The 15,323-nt window shown below is 55.1% G+C and overlaps 1 protein-coding gene across 3 annotated transcripts in view; it reads right to left on the bottom strand.

Moving 5' to 3' along the window:
- LOC102934946 (claudin-4) overlaps window positions 1-13,840 on the bottom strand; it is a 36,265-nt gene extending 22,425 nt beyond the window's left edge. For 2 of the 3 annotated variants that reach the window (XR_005222670.2, XM_027829143.3), the window contains exons 1-2: window positions 13,598-13,840; window positions 10,085-10,168 (exon numbers count right to left, since the gene is read on the bottom strand). The gene's annotated coding sequence lies outside the window, so the exon portion shown is untranslated. The remainder of the gene's footprint in view (window positions 1-10,084; window positions 10,169-13,597) is intronic. The other variant, XM_043531363.1, reaches the window with a different exon arrangement.
- Window positions 13,841-15,323: the final 1,483 nt, after the last annotated feature.

Genomic DNA, 15,323 nt, shown 5'->3' with positions numbered 1-15,323 from the left:
GTATCCTGCTGCTTACCTTTCTTCCCTGCGTCAGGATCCTGAACTCAACCAACTCATGGTCACTGCCCCCCAGATTCCCATCCACTTTTGCTTCCCCCACTAATTCTTCCCGGTTTGTGAGCAGCAGGTCAAGATTCCTTAGTCAGAATCAGGTTAATGTTTAAAGAACCTGGCTAAAAATTCTGGCTTTCTGGCTGCAGAGCCCTCTTCCTCCGAGTACACTAAAAAGGGTGTCCAAATTTCTAAATACCTTTCTTCTTTTCAGTGCTTCTCTTGTTTACATGCTGGGTGTGAAAGCTTTTCCGTTACAAGGACTGTCCATATGTTACTTTACCCCAATTCCATAGGAAGAGAAGTGATATTTTTCCAATAACGTGCATTACAAAATCTTGCAGCTAACAATAAAAAAGAATTAATTTGTTGTTCTGTTCAAAATGTAGCTCCTTTGCTGGAGCATTATGTCAGCAGTTCAAGGGATCTTTAGGAAGCATATTGTCATAAGTTGAATCTCTTTAATAATTTCCTCCCAAAACCTTCTAATTCTGGGACACAACCACCACATGTGCGAGTGTGTCCCTCCTTCCCCACAAGCCTTCCCGCACAGCGCCTCCCTAGTAGGAAAAATAGGATGGATCTGGACTGGAGCCAGATGCCATCTTCACTGTACTTTAGAAACTGAGTGAGGATTTTGGGGCATAGTGATGAAAAAATGATGGCGCTTGCTAAAAACAATGATGTTCTAGACAGCCACACAGGCCAGGGTCCTTCGAAGCCTTTGAACCTGTCAACCAGCAAGTGCTGTTTCTGTGCCACACTGGGGATGCAGGATAAATAATAGCAAACTAGCCAGGCTGAACCACAAACTCTTGCAAGGTTGTGAAGTAACTTCCTGTTTTACCTCCTCTTCTATTTTAGATGCTTTATGCTGAAAGAATCATAGACTCATAGAAGATCAGGGTTGGAAGAGACCTCAGGAGGTCATCTAGTCCAACCCTCTGCTCAAAGCAGGACCAACCCACTTGTACTAGAGCTTCAGTAGATCAAACTATATATTGGATACACCAGGGGTGCTGGAACAATTTTTATAGTGGGGATGCTGATGACGGAAACCATGGAAACCATGTATTTGGTGTTTGTTATTACGACTTCACGACAGGGGGTGCGGCAGCCCGCCCTTGCACCAGCACCACTGGGATACACTATTATAACTACAGGCTAGGAATGAAGGTGTTCTGGTGCCCTGCCACCCAGTGGAATTTGCAGCCCGGAGCTAGGCACCCACAGCTGGACCCACAAGGGGAATTAGGTGCCCAACTGCCACTTTAGGTGCCTAAACCCAATTTTTAGATCCTCAAAACCCTGGTTAAGCAGCTGCCTAACCCTTTAGGAACCTGAAACCCCCAGGATCTAGATTCACAAATGCCAAATCATGGACTTAGGCTCCGCTGAGATCCACAAAGCTCCTGCCTCACCCACCAGGCTATGAGCTCCCTAAGTGCCTATGTGTCTGCCTCTGGACATGTTCACTGTTTGGATGCCTCTCTCCTGCCCGAGCCCCAGCATGATCCACAGAGCAGGAGAAGAGGGGCACTCCTCCACACATCGCATCCATGGAGCCCATCCCACAGACATGCCTGCCGAATCAGGTCCCATGCAGACTCTGAATGGAGGAGTCCTGCAGACTCTAGGCCATGCCCAACTTATAACTTTTAGCCCAGTGGTTAGAGCCCTCGCCTGGGATGTGGGAGACTCAGGTTGAATTCCCCTTCTGCCAGGGGGGAGAAAGGATTTGAACAGGGGTCTCCCACCTCCCAAAAGAGTGCTGTAATCCCTGACCTATGGGATGTTATGATGGGGGCGGGGGAAGGATCCCTCAATCTTTTCTGTGGAAGCTGTTCCACTTTGCATAAATACGGACAGTCATAGGGCCAGAGGGAGACTGAGCCTATAGCCTGGTGGCCACGGAGCCTCCCTGGGAGGTGGAAGGCCCAGGTCTAGTCCCCCTGTTCCAATGACTCTTCAATTATTTATCCAAACTGGAGCAGCTTCACCAGCAGACTAGCCCATAGCCCTGTGGTTAGCGCCCGCTCCTGGGAGTGCTGTTCAAATCCTCTCTCTCCTCCGGCAGAGCGGGACTTGAACCAGGGTCTCCCACATCCCAGCTGAGTGCTCTAGCCACTGGGTGAAAAGTTACCAGGCAGGTGGCTCTTCCTCCAGCTCTTTCTTGTGGAGCGAGGCAGGCACCTGACTCACTCTGGCAAGGAATGACTGAGGGAACGTCGTCACTGCAATAAAAGCCCCACGGTACGACCACAGCTGACTCGGGCCCGCAGGGCTTGGGCTCCGCTATAAAATAGCAGTAGAGCGGTGTGGGCTCTGGCTGGAGACCAGGTTCTGAAGCCCTGTGTGGGGGGAGGGTCTCGGAGCCCGGGCTCCAGCCTGAGTCCGAATGTCTCCACTGCAATTTTTAGCCCTGCACCAAGCCCCATGACCCCAGTCAGCTGACCTGGCCTTTGAGACTAGGTGCTGCGAGTGTTTTTTCACAGCGCAGCCCAGGGGTCGGCAACCTCTGGCACGCGAGCCAAAGACGGCACGGGAGCCGATGTTTAATGGCACCTGCTGCCTGCCAGGTCCCAGCCGCCGGCCCCGCTCAGCCTGCTGCCGAACCCAGGCCGGGCCCCCGGCAGGCAGCAGCGTGCCATTAAACATCCTGCCCCCCCGGCCGCTCTTCTCCGTCCCCCCCCGCGGGGGCAGGGTGAAGAAGCTTGGTCCTGCCGGCTGCTGCTGCTGCAGGGCAGGCAAGCTCCCCCCTGCCCCACCTCTTCCCCCACCCCGCTGGGTGCCTGCCCCTCCCCCTCTCCCCCCTCCCCCGCCTCTTCCCCCGCCCCGCTGGGTTTCTGCCCCTCCCCCTCTCCCCCCTGCCCCGCCTCTTCCCCCGCCCCGCTGGGTGCCTGCCCCTCCCCCTCTCCCCCCTCCCCCGCCTCTTCCCCTGCCCCGCTGGGTGCCTGCCCCTCCCCCTCTCCCCCCCTCCCCCGCCTCTTCCCCCGCCCCGCTGGGTGCCTGCCCCTCCCCCTCTCCCCCCTCCCCCGCCTCTTCCCCTGCCCCGCTGGGTGCCTGCCCCTCCCCCTCTCCCCCCTCCCCCGCCTCTTCCCCCGCCCCGCTGGGTGCCTGCCCCTCCCCCTCTCCCCCCTCCCCCGCCTCTTCCCCTGCCCCGCTGGGTGCCTGCCCCTCCCCCTCTCCCCCCTGCCCCGCCTCTTCCCCCGCCCCGCTGGGTGCCTGCCCCTCCCCCTCTCCCCCCTCCCCCGCCTCTTCCCCCGCCCCACTGGGTTTCTGCCCCTCCCCCTCTCCCCCCTCCCCCGCCTCTTCCCCCGCCCCGCTGGGTTTCTGCCCCTCCCCCTCTCCCCCCTCCTCCCCCGCCCCGCTGGGTGCCTGCCCCTCCCCCTCGCCCCCATCCCCCGCCTCTTCCCCCGCCCCGCTGGGTGCCTGCCCCTCCCCCTCTCCCCCCTCCCCCGCCTCTTCCCCCGCCCCGCTGGGTGCCTGCCCCTCCCCCTCTCCCCCTGCCCCGCCTCTTCCCCCGCCCCGCTGGGTTTCTGCCCCTCCCCCTCTCCCCCCTCCCCCGCCTCTTCCCCCGCCGTGCTCGGTGCCTGCCCCTCCCCCTCTCCCCCCTGCCCCTCCTCTTCCCCCGCCCTGCTGGGTGCCTGCCCCTCCCCCTCTCCCCCCTCCCCAGCCTCTTCCCCCGCCCCGCTGGGTGCCTGCCCCTCCCCCTCTCCCCCCTCCCCAGCCTCTTCCCCCACCCTGCTGGGTGCCTGCCCCTCCCCCTCTCCCCCTCCTCCCCCGCCCCGCTGGGTTTCTGCCCCTCCCCCTCTCCCCCCTCCCCCGCCTCTTCCCCTGCCCCGCTGGGTTTCTGCCCCTCTCCCTCTCCCCCCTCCCCCGCCTGTTCCCCCGCCCCACTGGGTGCCTGCCCCTCCCCCTCTCCCTCCCTGCCCCCGATCAGCTGATGGCCCTTGTGCGGGAGAGGGAGAAGCGGAGCACCAGGCACTCGCTGCTCCGGGGAGGAGGCGGAGACGAGGTGGGGACGGGGCCTTGGGGAAGGGGGGTGGAATCAGGGCATATCCCCTCCAGCCCCCTGCCGTGACCCCTGCCCACCCTCCCAGCCCTCTGCCCTGACCCTTACATCCCGCCCACACCCCAGCCCTCTGCCCTGATCCCTGCACCTTACATCCCCCCGCACACCCCAGCCCCCTGCCCTGATCCCTGCACCTTACATCCCCCCGCACACCCCAGCCCCCTGCCCTGATCCCTGCACTTTACATCCCCCCGCACACCCCAGCCCTCTGCCCTGATCCCTGCACTTTACATCCCCCCGCACACCCCAGCCCCCTGCCCTGATCCCTGCACTTTACATCGCCCCGCACACCCCAGCCCTCTATCCTGATCCCTGCACCTTACATCCCCCCGCACACCCCAGCCCCCTGCCCTGACCCCTGCACCCCGCCACACACCCCAGCCCTCTGCCCTGATCCCTGCACCCCCCCACAACCCCAGCCCTGACTCCAGTACCCCCCACGCATACCCAGCCCCCCCCCATGCCCTGACTCCTGCACCCCCCACATTTCCACCCCCACCCTGAGCACCAAACAGGAGCTCCTGCACCTTCCAACATTCCCACCTGCACCCCTCGCACCAAATGGGAGCTGCCCAGGTAAGCACTCCACACCCAAACCTCTTGCCCCAACCCTGAGCCCCCTCCCTCATTCTAGCTCCTGGCCAGACCCTGCACCCCAACCCCCAGCCTGCTCCTTCACGCCAAGCCCTGTGCTCAGTGCACTCGCACCCTCAGCCCAGTGCAGAGAGAGAGGAAGAGAATGGGCTAGAACCTGGGAGAAGGTAGGTACCCACTCTGTGTGGGCAGGGCCGGGATCCCAGACCGGCAGCGGGCTGAGCGGGGCCAGCAGCCGGGACCCTGGCTGGCAGGAGCCGGCGGACTGAACCCCAGACCGGCAGTGGGCTGAGTGGCAGCGAGCTGAGCCGCTTAGCCCACTGCTGTCTGGGGTCCCGGCCGCCGGTCCTGCTCAGCCCGCTGCCGGTCTGGGGTCCCGGCCGCCGGTCCTGCTCAGCCCGCTGCCGGTCTGGGGTCCCGGCCGCCGGTCCTGCTCAGCCCGCTGCCAGTCTGGGGTCCCGGCCGCCGGTCCTGCTCAGCCCGCTGCCGGTCTGGGGTCCCGGCCGCCGGTCCTGCTCAGCCCGCTGCCGGTCTGGGGTCCCGGCCGCCGGTCCTGCTCAGCCCGCTGCCGGTCTGGGGTTCTGGCTGCCTGCCCCTTGCCAGCCGGGGTCCCGGCCGCAGGCCCCGCTCAGCCTGCTGCAGGCCTAGGTGACCGGAACCCCAGGCTGGCAGCGAGCGGGCTGAGCGGGCCGGTGGCGTAAGATCAGATTTTAAATGAAGCTTCTTAAACATTTTGAAATCCTTGTTTACTTTACATAGGACAATAGTTTAGTTATAGAATATATAGACTTATAGAGAGAGACCTTCTAAAAACGTTCAAATGTATGACTGGCACGTGAAACCTTCAATGAAAGTGAATAAATGAAGACGCGGCACACCACTTCTGAAAGGCTGCCGACCCCTGGCCTAGACGTACCCTTAGACACCTACGCTACCAGGCTCCAGCAGAGGGGTTCCTCGCTGCGGATCACAAGTAGAGATAGGTACCAAACTCCGCGGGAGGGGCAGGGCTTAGGAAACATCCATCTTGTCACCGTCTCTCATTGGCTAACGCTGGCAGCTCCCAACCCAGTGTGATGGCTTTGGTGACTTGCATTCTGAGGTGCCTCTTGCTCCTCGTGCCTTGTAGAGGGAGCCTAGGTGCCTAACCCAGGCTTTGCGGGTAACAGTGGTTTGTTCCTGTGATCTTCCAAATGCCAAATTGCTGAGTGTTGCAACATCCCCGTCCCTTTGGGAATCCAGGCCTGGTACCTAACTCCCAGCTGTGAAGGCCGCTAGGTGGCAGGACACCAGGCACTACAATACCTGTGTGGATCTAGGCCCTGAAGGGCTTAGAGTGAGAAGGGGAGCTACAGGAAGCAGGCTGGCTACAGGAAGCAGATGGGCTGCAAGGCTGGGGAAGAGGCCAAGGAGCAGGAGGGTCAAGCAAAGAAGCTGTGATCCGTGCTGAGCTGCTTTATTTGGGGGTTACTTGTCAGCGCACCCCATAAACCCTGCGCAGACCTTGGCACACACACCAGCTATCTACAAGAAAGAGAACTCATTTTTAACAAAACTACATCTCATAAGGTATTGATTTTGCATTAAAAGAGCTGACGCAGCCCTATGTCATGCTGAAGCCCACAGTGCACCAACCAAAATGGTGCCAGACCAAAAGTCCTGACCAGCTGTATGACTGGCAGCTGAACCGAGAGCCCGTTGCATATGGTGCTCCTACTAACCTTATTACCGAGTTTCAGGGAATAATCCAGGACTGGTACAGAGATGCATACAACTGTTTTGTGCTATTTCATTAATTGCTCTCTCCTGTTGATGATGACCAAGCAAATGAGTCAAATGATTTGACATTGCTGCAGGATAGAGCCATCCAGGAGTGTGAGGAGACTTTCCAGAAAGGCTGACTTCAAAATGGACGTGTCTGCAGACAGCAAAGAGTGCTAATGAAAAGAACATGGAGTTGCAAAGAGCTGGCCAAAGAACTTCACCACAAAGGGGCCCACGGAAGGTAACTTGCGGAAGAAGGTTGGAGTAATGAAGAGTTGGCCAAAGGAGCTCACCACAGAGGGGCCCACAGAAGGTAACTTGCAGAAGCGGGTTACTGACTGGAGATGAGCCAGTGGGAATTCAGCGGATGGCCCAACATGTACTATACAAACTGATATGGCACAAGATATTTTGCACAAAGAAACAGGAATTATCCAGAGACAAAGTTGCAAGAAGCCATAAAGGAGAATGAGGAGAGGGGACAAAACTCAGCTTCTGGTTTGACATTTCAAACTTTCCCCAGAAGCATGAATGAAACCACTTTCAGCAAAGGGGTTGGAATGGGGGAAGGGGTGGGAAGAGGCGGGGCAGGGGCAGGGCCTCACAGAAGGGGTGGAGTGGGGGCAGGGGCGGGGCAGTGGGTGGGGGGATGGTCAGTGGTGCGGCCCTCAGGCCAATGTACTAGTCCTCATGTGGCCCTCGTGGTCATTTGAGTTTGAGACCCCTGGCCTAACCCCACAAGCACCTCACTTTCTGCTGGTAAGCATGGGCAAAGATGCCTAAATCCTGATGCCACCCCACAGCTAACAAGCTGCTTTGAGCCCTTGCTCATGTGACACATCAACTGGCCGCTCAGATGAGACATTCCCACCTGTCTCCACAGCAGGAGCTGATCCGGTAGGCGTTCTCAGACCATGCCTACAGGATCAGGTCCTGCACAAAACAATCAGGGGCAGGCAAGCTGGGCATTCTTCAGGCTCACATATGCGCACTCACACCCAGGACAGCCAGTAGCCCAACAATTTAGGGCACACCCCGTTTAAATCCTTCCTCTTCCTGATTTGGAGCAGAGACTTGAACCTGACTCTCCCACATGCCAAGTGAGTGCGCTAACCACTGGGCAACAGAGTCACTCACACACTCACTCTGACCCAATGAATATTTTAATAGTTTTATGAAATGGAACGGCTTCAACAGGTCAGATTAAGAGACACATGCCAGACTAGCCAAGAGCCTGGCAGTTCGGGCACTCACCTGGAAGAGCTGAATTCATGTCCTTGCTCAAAATCAGGTAAAGTGGGGACTGCCAGCCTGGGAACCCTAATAAAAAACAGGCCTCTGGCCTGACAGGCTGGGATCAATGGGAGCTAGGTACCTAAGTACCTTTATGAATCTGAGAGCTAAGCCCTGCCCCAGTCCTCGGCATTTCCTATCGGCTTTCTTAGGCAGCCCACCACTCCGCATGCTGGCTTCTGAGAACCCGTCTTAAATCCCAGGTTCTCCCCATGCACTGTACAATGGAGCCATTTGCTTAAATCAGGGCTCAGAATTCCACTAGGCAGCAGGACGCCTAAGGATTCGATGTGGCAATGCCATAAGTTCCTTTCTGAATGTGGTCCCTCTGTTTTTGAAAGTCCTATCGGGGGAGACCACTGCAAAATTCAGGAAAAGAATAAAGCCTTGAGTGACTCACCTGAATGAACTCTAATCTAACTCAAGAACCAGTCATTGAAACTGTGAAGCTAAGCTGGAGAACCCACATTCATACCAGTTCCAACTGATAAGTAGCCGAACAACTTTTATTCATGTGATGACTTGGTCATGTTAGGCTAAATGCTTCTCAGAAAGTCTTTACCTTTATTAAAACCCTCTGAATGACTCAAATGTATGTGTACTTGTATTTCACTAACAAGTTTAGTCTTAGTTATTTACAAGTCATGCTGATTCATTAAGTCAGCTGAGAGTGCTAGGACAAGAGAAACTCATCACTCTAGCTCAGCCTAATAATGATGTAATTGAAAGCTGGGCTTCATTACAGCAAAATTTACTTTGTCAAATCCTGAGTGTTTTAAAGAGGTCAACCTAGAAATTGCATAGCTTTCAAGAGAATTAGACAAAAAGAGGAAGACACTTTGAATTGGCTTGTAAACTAAAGATTGTCCCACTATTGCTGTGAGTAATTCATCTTTATAAAAAGAAACAAACAAGAAAAATTACAAAAAAAATAAATAAAAATTATCTGACCACTATTTGAACCTTTGGTTAAAGTGGCATAGGAACCCACAGCGCCGGTGAAATTCCTGAGAAACTAGAACGGCTTCAACATTATTCCGTGCATATTACAGTTTGGGCTTAGCGTATGATAGTCTTGTGCATGTATAAGTGGCAAAGTATGGCTCCGAGTCATGGGCAAGGTCATTCTGAACTGAAAACTGACATTCTTTGATAACTAAGTAATTTGTCTAAAATTCTAAATCCTGCTGTAGAATTGTTTGGTGGAACTGACAAGAGCAGTTCCATAATTCTACTGGGATATAATCTTGATGAGAAGTAAATAAGGAGCTGTAATTAAGAATCCATAATTCTGTGCTGGAACCACAATCACTTGCACTAGACTAGTACAGAACTAGGATCAACGTTACCTTTGTAACAAGGTTGTGATAAGACCTTAAATGCATTTAACTAATTTATCATCTCTTGATAATTGTAACTTCTCATGTTAAATTCCATTTTCACATCATAAACATTATCAGCCAACCATCTGTATTCTGCTTTCTGTAATTTCTTATTAGCCAACACAACTTTGAAAGCAAATAAGCCTCAAAGATTTATATAAATTCTCCAGCTTGTACTTTAGCTAAGGAACACAGATCCAAAGAACAGTGAGAAACCTAGTAGAGGGCACTGGTTAGTTAAACCATCTTACCAATGTGTATTACATATGCCCGCAGTCTCTGTCTCTCAGTAGCGAAGAGGGCCACTGGCATGTGTGCTCCAGCCGTATCGGCTCTCTAGCACGGACCATTGTGGTTGGCGTGGGCCCCTGGCCTGGAGCATTGTAGTGCAACGGGAACATCCTCCCCACCCCCCCGGTACTGTCCTGCATCTAGCAGTCAGAGGCCTCCCTTGCTTTGCAGCGTGGCCCTTGCGCAGGGTCTCCAGGCGAGTTCTGAGCAGCAGGGAAAGTTTCCCTCCCAACATCCCTCTCAGTACAGCAAACCTTCCCCTACAGGTTTCAGAGTAACAGCCGTGTTAGTCTGTATTCGCAAAAAGAAAAGGAGGACTTGTGGCACCTTAGAGACTAACCAATTTATTTGAGCATAAGCTTTCGTGAGCTACAGCTCACTTCATCGGATGTGCCACAAGTCCTCCTTTTCTTCTTCCCCTACAGAGGCAGCTCGAGGGGCCCTCTGGGGAAGCAGGCGTTGGCCTCCTAGTGCTGCACAGCACAAGTCGCAGGGCTCCGGGGAGGGGCCCCGACTCACATACACACACCCTAGTGCAAGATGGCAGACAGGGAGTCTGTTGTTCTTTGTATCCTGCCCCTCCTGCTCTCCTAGCCAAGACAGGAGCTGCCATTCATGCTAAGAGCTGATTTACCTGCTGTTGAAGAAGGGCCCTCATGAAATACCCAACAACAGAGTGTCTGTGTTCTGGATGGGAGAGGATCTAGCAGCCCAGCTCCTGAAACACAATCAGACAGGAAGTGTTTACAGCCCCTGCCCAGAGGCACGTTTTCCAATCCTTTAATAATTCTCGTGGCTCTTCCCTGGACCCTTTCCAATGTATCAACATTCTTCCTGCATTGTGGGCACCAGCACTGGACACAAGATCCAACAGCAGTGGCACCACTGCCAGATGCAGAAGTAAAATAACCTCTCGACTCCTAACCAAGATTCCCTGCCGTAGCCCTTTTGGCCACAGCACCACACTGAGAGCTCATGTTCAGCAGATTGTCACCACGACCCCCACATGCTTTTCAGAATCGCTGCTCCCACGATACAGCCCCCATCCTGTAGGTATGATCTGCATTCTTTGTTCCTCCACGGATAACTTTACACTGGGCTGTATTAAAACACATATTGTTTGCTTGCATCCAGTTTACCAACAGATCCAGATCTCTCTGTATCACTGACCTCTTCATTATTGACCACTCCCCCAGTTGTGTCATCTGCAAACTTTAGCAATGATGACTTTCTGTTCTCTTCCAGGTCATTGATGAAAATCTTAAATAGCACAAGACCAAGGTTCCCTGTGAAACCCCACTAGAAACACACCTGCTCAATGGTGATTCCCCATTTACAATTACTTTTTTCAACCAACAGTTAGGCAGCTTTTAATCTATTTAATGTGTGTCATGTTAATTTTATATTCTTCTAATTTAATACTCAAAATGGCATGCTGTACCGTGTCAAATGCCGTACAGAAGTCTCAGTCTATTACATCAACACTATTCCCTTTATCAACCAAACTTGTAATCTCATCAAGAGAAGATATCAGATTAGTCTGACGCGACCTATTTTCCATAAGCCTGTGCTGATAGACATGAACTATATTACCCTCCTTTAATTCTCTGTGAACCAAGTCCTGTATCAGTCAAGCCATTATTTTGCCTGGGCTCGATGTCAGACTGAGGGGCCCATAGTTAGGGGGAAACCACTCTGGCAGCTCGGGGGGGAAGAGGCTCCGATCCCCAGACCTACTTCCCTCCCCTTTACACCTCAGTGACAGGAGCATAGCCCTTCTCAAGCCTTGCCATGGTGCAGCTCCCGCGGGATGGGAGTCATGTGGCACGGCCCCACTGCTCGCAAACATTGTGATTCGTGGCTCCTGAGCCCCTGTTGCCTGGGACCATGTGAAGTCGGGAGCAGATTCTTCCCAGGCTGTTTATCCCAGTGCTTTGCCCTCTGGGGGACTGGGAGGGCGCAGGGGAACAGACCCCACCCCAGGAGGTGACTATAATCTGACTGTTCTGACCTTCCTCTAACCACTGCATCCAGCCCATCCCAGGGTGCTGTTGTTGCATAACCTCCCGCTAACGTGAAGCCGGGCCCAGCCTACCTCTCCCCATGGCACATGGGGAGTCAGGAAGGTAGGCCTTCCCTCTCAGCCCCATTCGTAGTGGCAGCTCCCAAAGGGCTCCTTGGAGATTCTGGGCTAGATTCACAAGGAGACTCTGCTCTGCATTGCAGCACTTAATGTCTAGACACCCTGCACCCACTGGAATTCAAAGACCCGAGGTAGGCACCCAGGCTTGCTATACACTGCACGGGAAAGTGAGCCACTAAGAAAGGGATTCACAAAGGCTGAGTGAGGAGCTGCCTAAGTGAGCCAGCACTCCATCCGTCGCGGGGAGTTAGGCAGCTGTGAGTCTAGTGCCTGAACCAGGTCCGCCTTTTTTCAGGAAAAACTAAGGAGGCAGCATTCCCCCTTCCCCTCGTCCCGTGTCACAGCATTTACCCAGAATACAGGAGACTCAAGTTCAAATCCCCACACAGCCTGATTGGGAGCAGCTCGCCTGTCTCCCCAGGGAGTGCCTGAACCGCCAGGCACAGCAACCTCTTAATCGGTCTGGCTGGAGCTGTTTCACTGTGTTTAAAATACTTACATATTCACTGGACCAAAAAGAGAGAGTGGGCATGATTCTGTAGCTCAGGGCTTGGGGTGGGGAGCCCTGAGTTTACTTGCACTGGGTTCTCCCATGTCCTGTGTGAATGCTCTAACCATAGGCCTCTTGGGTCTATGGGGGCACAACCATCTCCTCCTTGGCTGTTTCACATGGGGCCTGGCAGGCAGCCCCTGGGCGTGCCTGCGGGATCAGGCCTGGCAGGCACGATAAGCAGGGGGATGCCTGGTTTGAGGATCTAGATGCCGAGCAGACAGCCTCTGGCAGAGATGTAAGGGGCTGTACTGGGGAGTCCTAGACACCTGCAGATCAGGTGGCAGCTGTTTGAAGATCTGAATTTTGGACTTCGGTGCCCAAAGAGGCAGTTACGTGCCTAAACCCCTTTGTGAATCGAGCTCTCTGCCTCCATTATCTCATTCTCCTCCTTTCCCTTCAGGCCCTGACTGACTTGATGTCCCTCTTTCCCCCTATAACAATTATACTAATGAATTAATGCCAACACCTTCCATCCCAGGATCTCTGGGTGCTTTTCAGACATGCATGAATTTGCCTTTCCACCTCCCCTGTGGGGTTGATCCCTATCCTCAGTCCCAGGCACTCAGGTCCCATGACAATGTGCACAGTATAAAATCCTAGAGACAGAGGAAATTAAAGTGAGTTCAAGGAACTGGTGCAATTCCCACTCACCTCAAGGGACAGTCTTGGAGCGGAGCTGGGTCTGACCAAGTGTATCGGGGGGTGATGCAGAGACAAAGATGCCTGCATGTAGACACCCATTTTGAACACCTTGCCCAGTGACTTTTAGGCTTCTCTGTCCTTCCCATGGGTGGATTTGACACAGCTTCCCACTGCCCATCACAGGGCCCTGGGCAGAGGGGCTCCATGGGATAGCGCCAGATAAATACTATTGGTCAACTGCAGGTAACAACAGCCAGAAAACAAGCTGTCTCCCCGCTCGCCCAGGCCTGCCGGTGATGGGGCCAGCCGTGCAGCTAAGCAACACAACCCCAAACAGGACAGAGCCAACAAATGTGGCAAAGAGCAATTCAGGAGTTTGGGGACAGGGGACTGCAACAGCAATGTGAGGGGGAGTCCGAGACAGGAGAGCCAGCCCCTCCCTAGCCCCCCATGGGGCACCGAGGTCCCAGTCGGGACAGCCAGCCGCTACCTAGCCCCCCATGGGGCACCAAAGTCCCAGTTGGGACAGCCAGCCCCTCCCTAGCCCCCCATGGGGCACCAAAGTCCCAGAAAGGACAGCCAGCCCCTCCCTAGCCCCCCATGGGGCACTGAGGTCCCAGTTGGAACAGCCAGCCCCTCCCTAGCCCCCCATGGGGCACCGAGGTCCCAGTCGGGACAGCCAGCCCCTCCCTAGCCCCCCATGGGGCACCGAGGTCCCAGACGGGCACCCCAGCCAGCCAGTCCGGGAGCCCCAGGGCAGGCGCTGGGGCTGGTGGCCCCCGGGGGCAGGTCGCGCTCCGGTCACTCACCGGGACCTGGGTCCGCGGCTAGCGGCCGAGCGCTCCGTGCGGCGGCTGCGGGCTTAGGGGCTCCGGGCTGCAGGTGCGGCTGGGAGGGGAGCGGCCTCCGCGGCCGGGATTGGGCGCCCAGGAGAGGCGGGGAGGAGCGGGCAGGGGCGCCAGCGGGGACCCGGGACCAGATCGACCCCGACCGGCCCCCGGCCCGGGGTGAGCGGGGCTGACCGGCGATGCGGGAACTGGCCGGGCGGTGGGGGGCCGCGGCGCCGGGGGGCCGGGCGGGGACTGGGGGGAGCGGCAGGGGGGTGCCCGGGCGGGCAGGGCGGGGGGGGGGGGCGTGTGTGTGACGTGGGCCGGGCTCTCGGTTGCGGAGCCGATACTCGCTCCCGTGCGTGGTCCTGACTCACGGGGACATAGGTCCCGACAGCGGGACTCCCAGGGCTGGTGAGTCACCGCACCCGAGAGCAGCCGCTTCCTTCCCGGCAGTTTCTGTGGCGCTGCGGGGAAGTCCCTCCGGGATCTCGGCTGGGCCAGGCAGCCTCAAGCCTCCCCGCAAGGCCCTGGAGAGCTGGGCCAGGCTCCAGCCATTCCCCTGCTCCCTGCATCCCCCAGCGCCGGGCTCCCAGTATCTACCTGCTAAGGTTGCCACCCCACCAGGATTGTCCTGGAGTTGACAGGAATTAAAGATTAATCTTTAATTGAAGATTATGTCATGTGATGAACCCCCAGGAATACATCCAATCAAATTGGCAACACTAACCCCTGCTCCCCGCAGTCTCCCACTACACCTCCCTCCCCCCAGTCAAGCTCTGGAGCAGACTTCCAAGCTGGGTCCTGGAATCCTACCCACTGGAGGTTTTTAAGAGGCAAATAGCTGCCAGGCATGTCTCAGGATCCCTTCCAGCTCTACCTGTCTGGGATTCTATGTCAGAAAAAAATTCGTCCAGGTGGCCTGAGCCACCTTTCCCCTGCAGCCCCTCTGGGGTACATGGGCACATGGCTGTCAGCCTCAAGACACAAAAAACATGACTCGGGGCCCCTAAATCATGCTTTTTAGTCTGTCTTTGACTCCTTAGCTCCCCTGTAGTCCTCTGCCAGTGTGTGCATTTAAGAATTGCAGGTTGAAAAAGACAATCTTTAATGCCCACAAAACACGTCACGTCCTGGCTGCGCGTGCAGGACTCCACTTACCCTCACTACTGTGAAACCATAAAATCATTCGCTTTTCTTCTTCTCATTTTAATAACTATATTGACAGATAAATGACTCTGCAGTTACAATACATAGAATCATAGGACTGGAAGGGACCTCGAGAAGTCATCTAGTTCAGTCCCCTGAACTCATGGCAGGACTAAATATTATTTCTAGACTATCCATGACAGGTGTTTGTCTAACCTGTTCTTAAAAACCTCCAATGATGGAGATTCCACAACCTCTCGTCGCAATTTATTTCAGTGCTTAACCACCCTGACAGTTAGGAAGTTTTTCCTAATGTCCAACCTAAACCTCCCTTGCTGCAATTTAAGCTCATTGCTTCTTGTCCTGTCTTCAGAGGTTAAAGAGAACAATTTTTCTCCCTCCTTCTTGTAACAACCTTTTATGTACTTGAAAACTGTTATCATGTCCCCTCTCAGTCTTCTCTTCTCCAGACTAAACAAACCCAATTTTTTCAATCTTCCCTCATAAATCAAGTTTTCCAGACCTTTAATCATTTTTGTTGCTCTTCTCTGGACTTTCT

This window comes from Chelonia mydas, chromosome 17 (genome assembly GCF_015237465.2).
Source record: "Chelonia mydas isolate rCheMyd1 chromosome 17, rCheMyd1.pri.v2, whole genome shotgun sequence".
NCBI lineage: Eukaryota > Metazoa > Chordata > Testudines > Cheloniidae > Chelonia > Chelonia mydas.
Note: the sequence above shows the minus strand (reverse complement) of the source record. Positions and strands in the feature narration are given on the sequence as shown.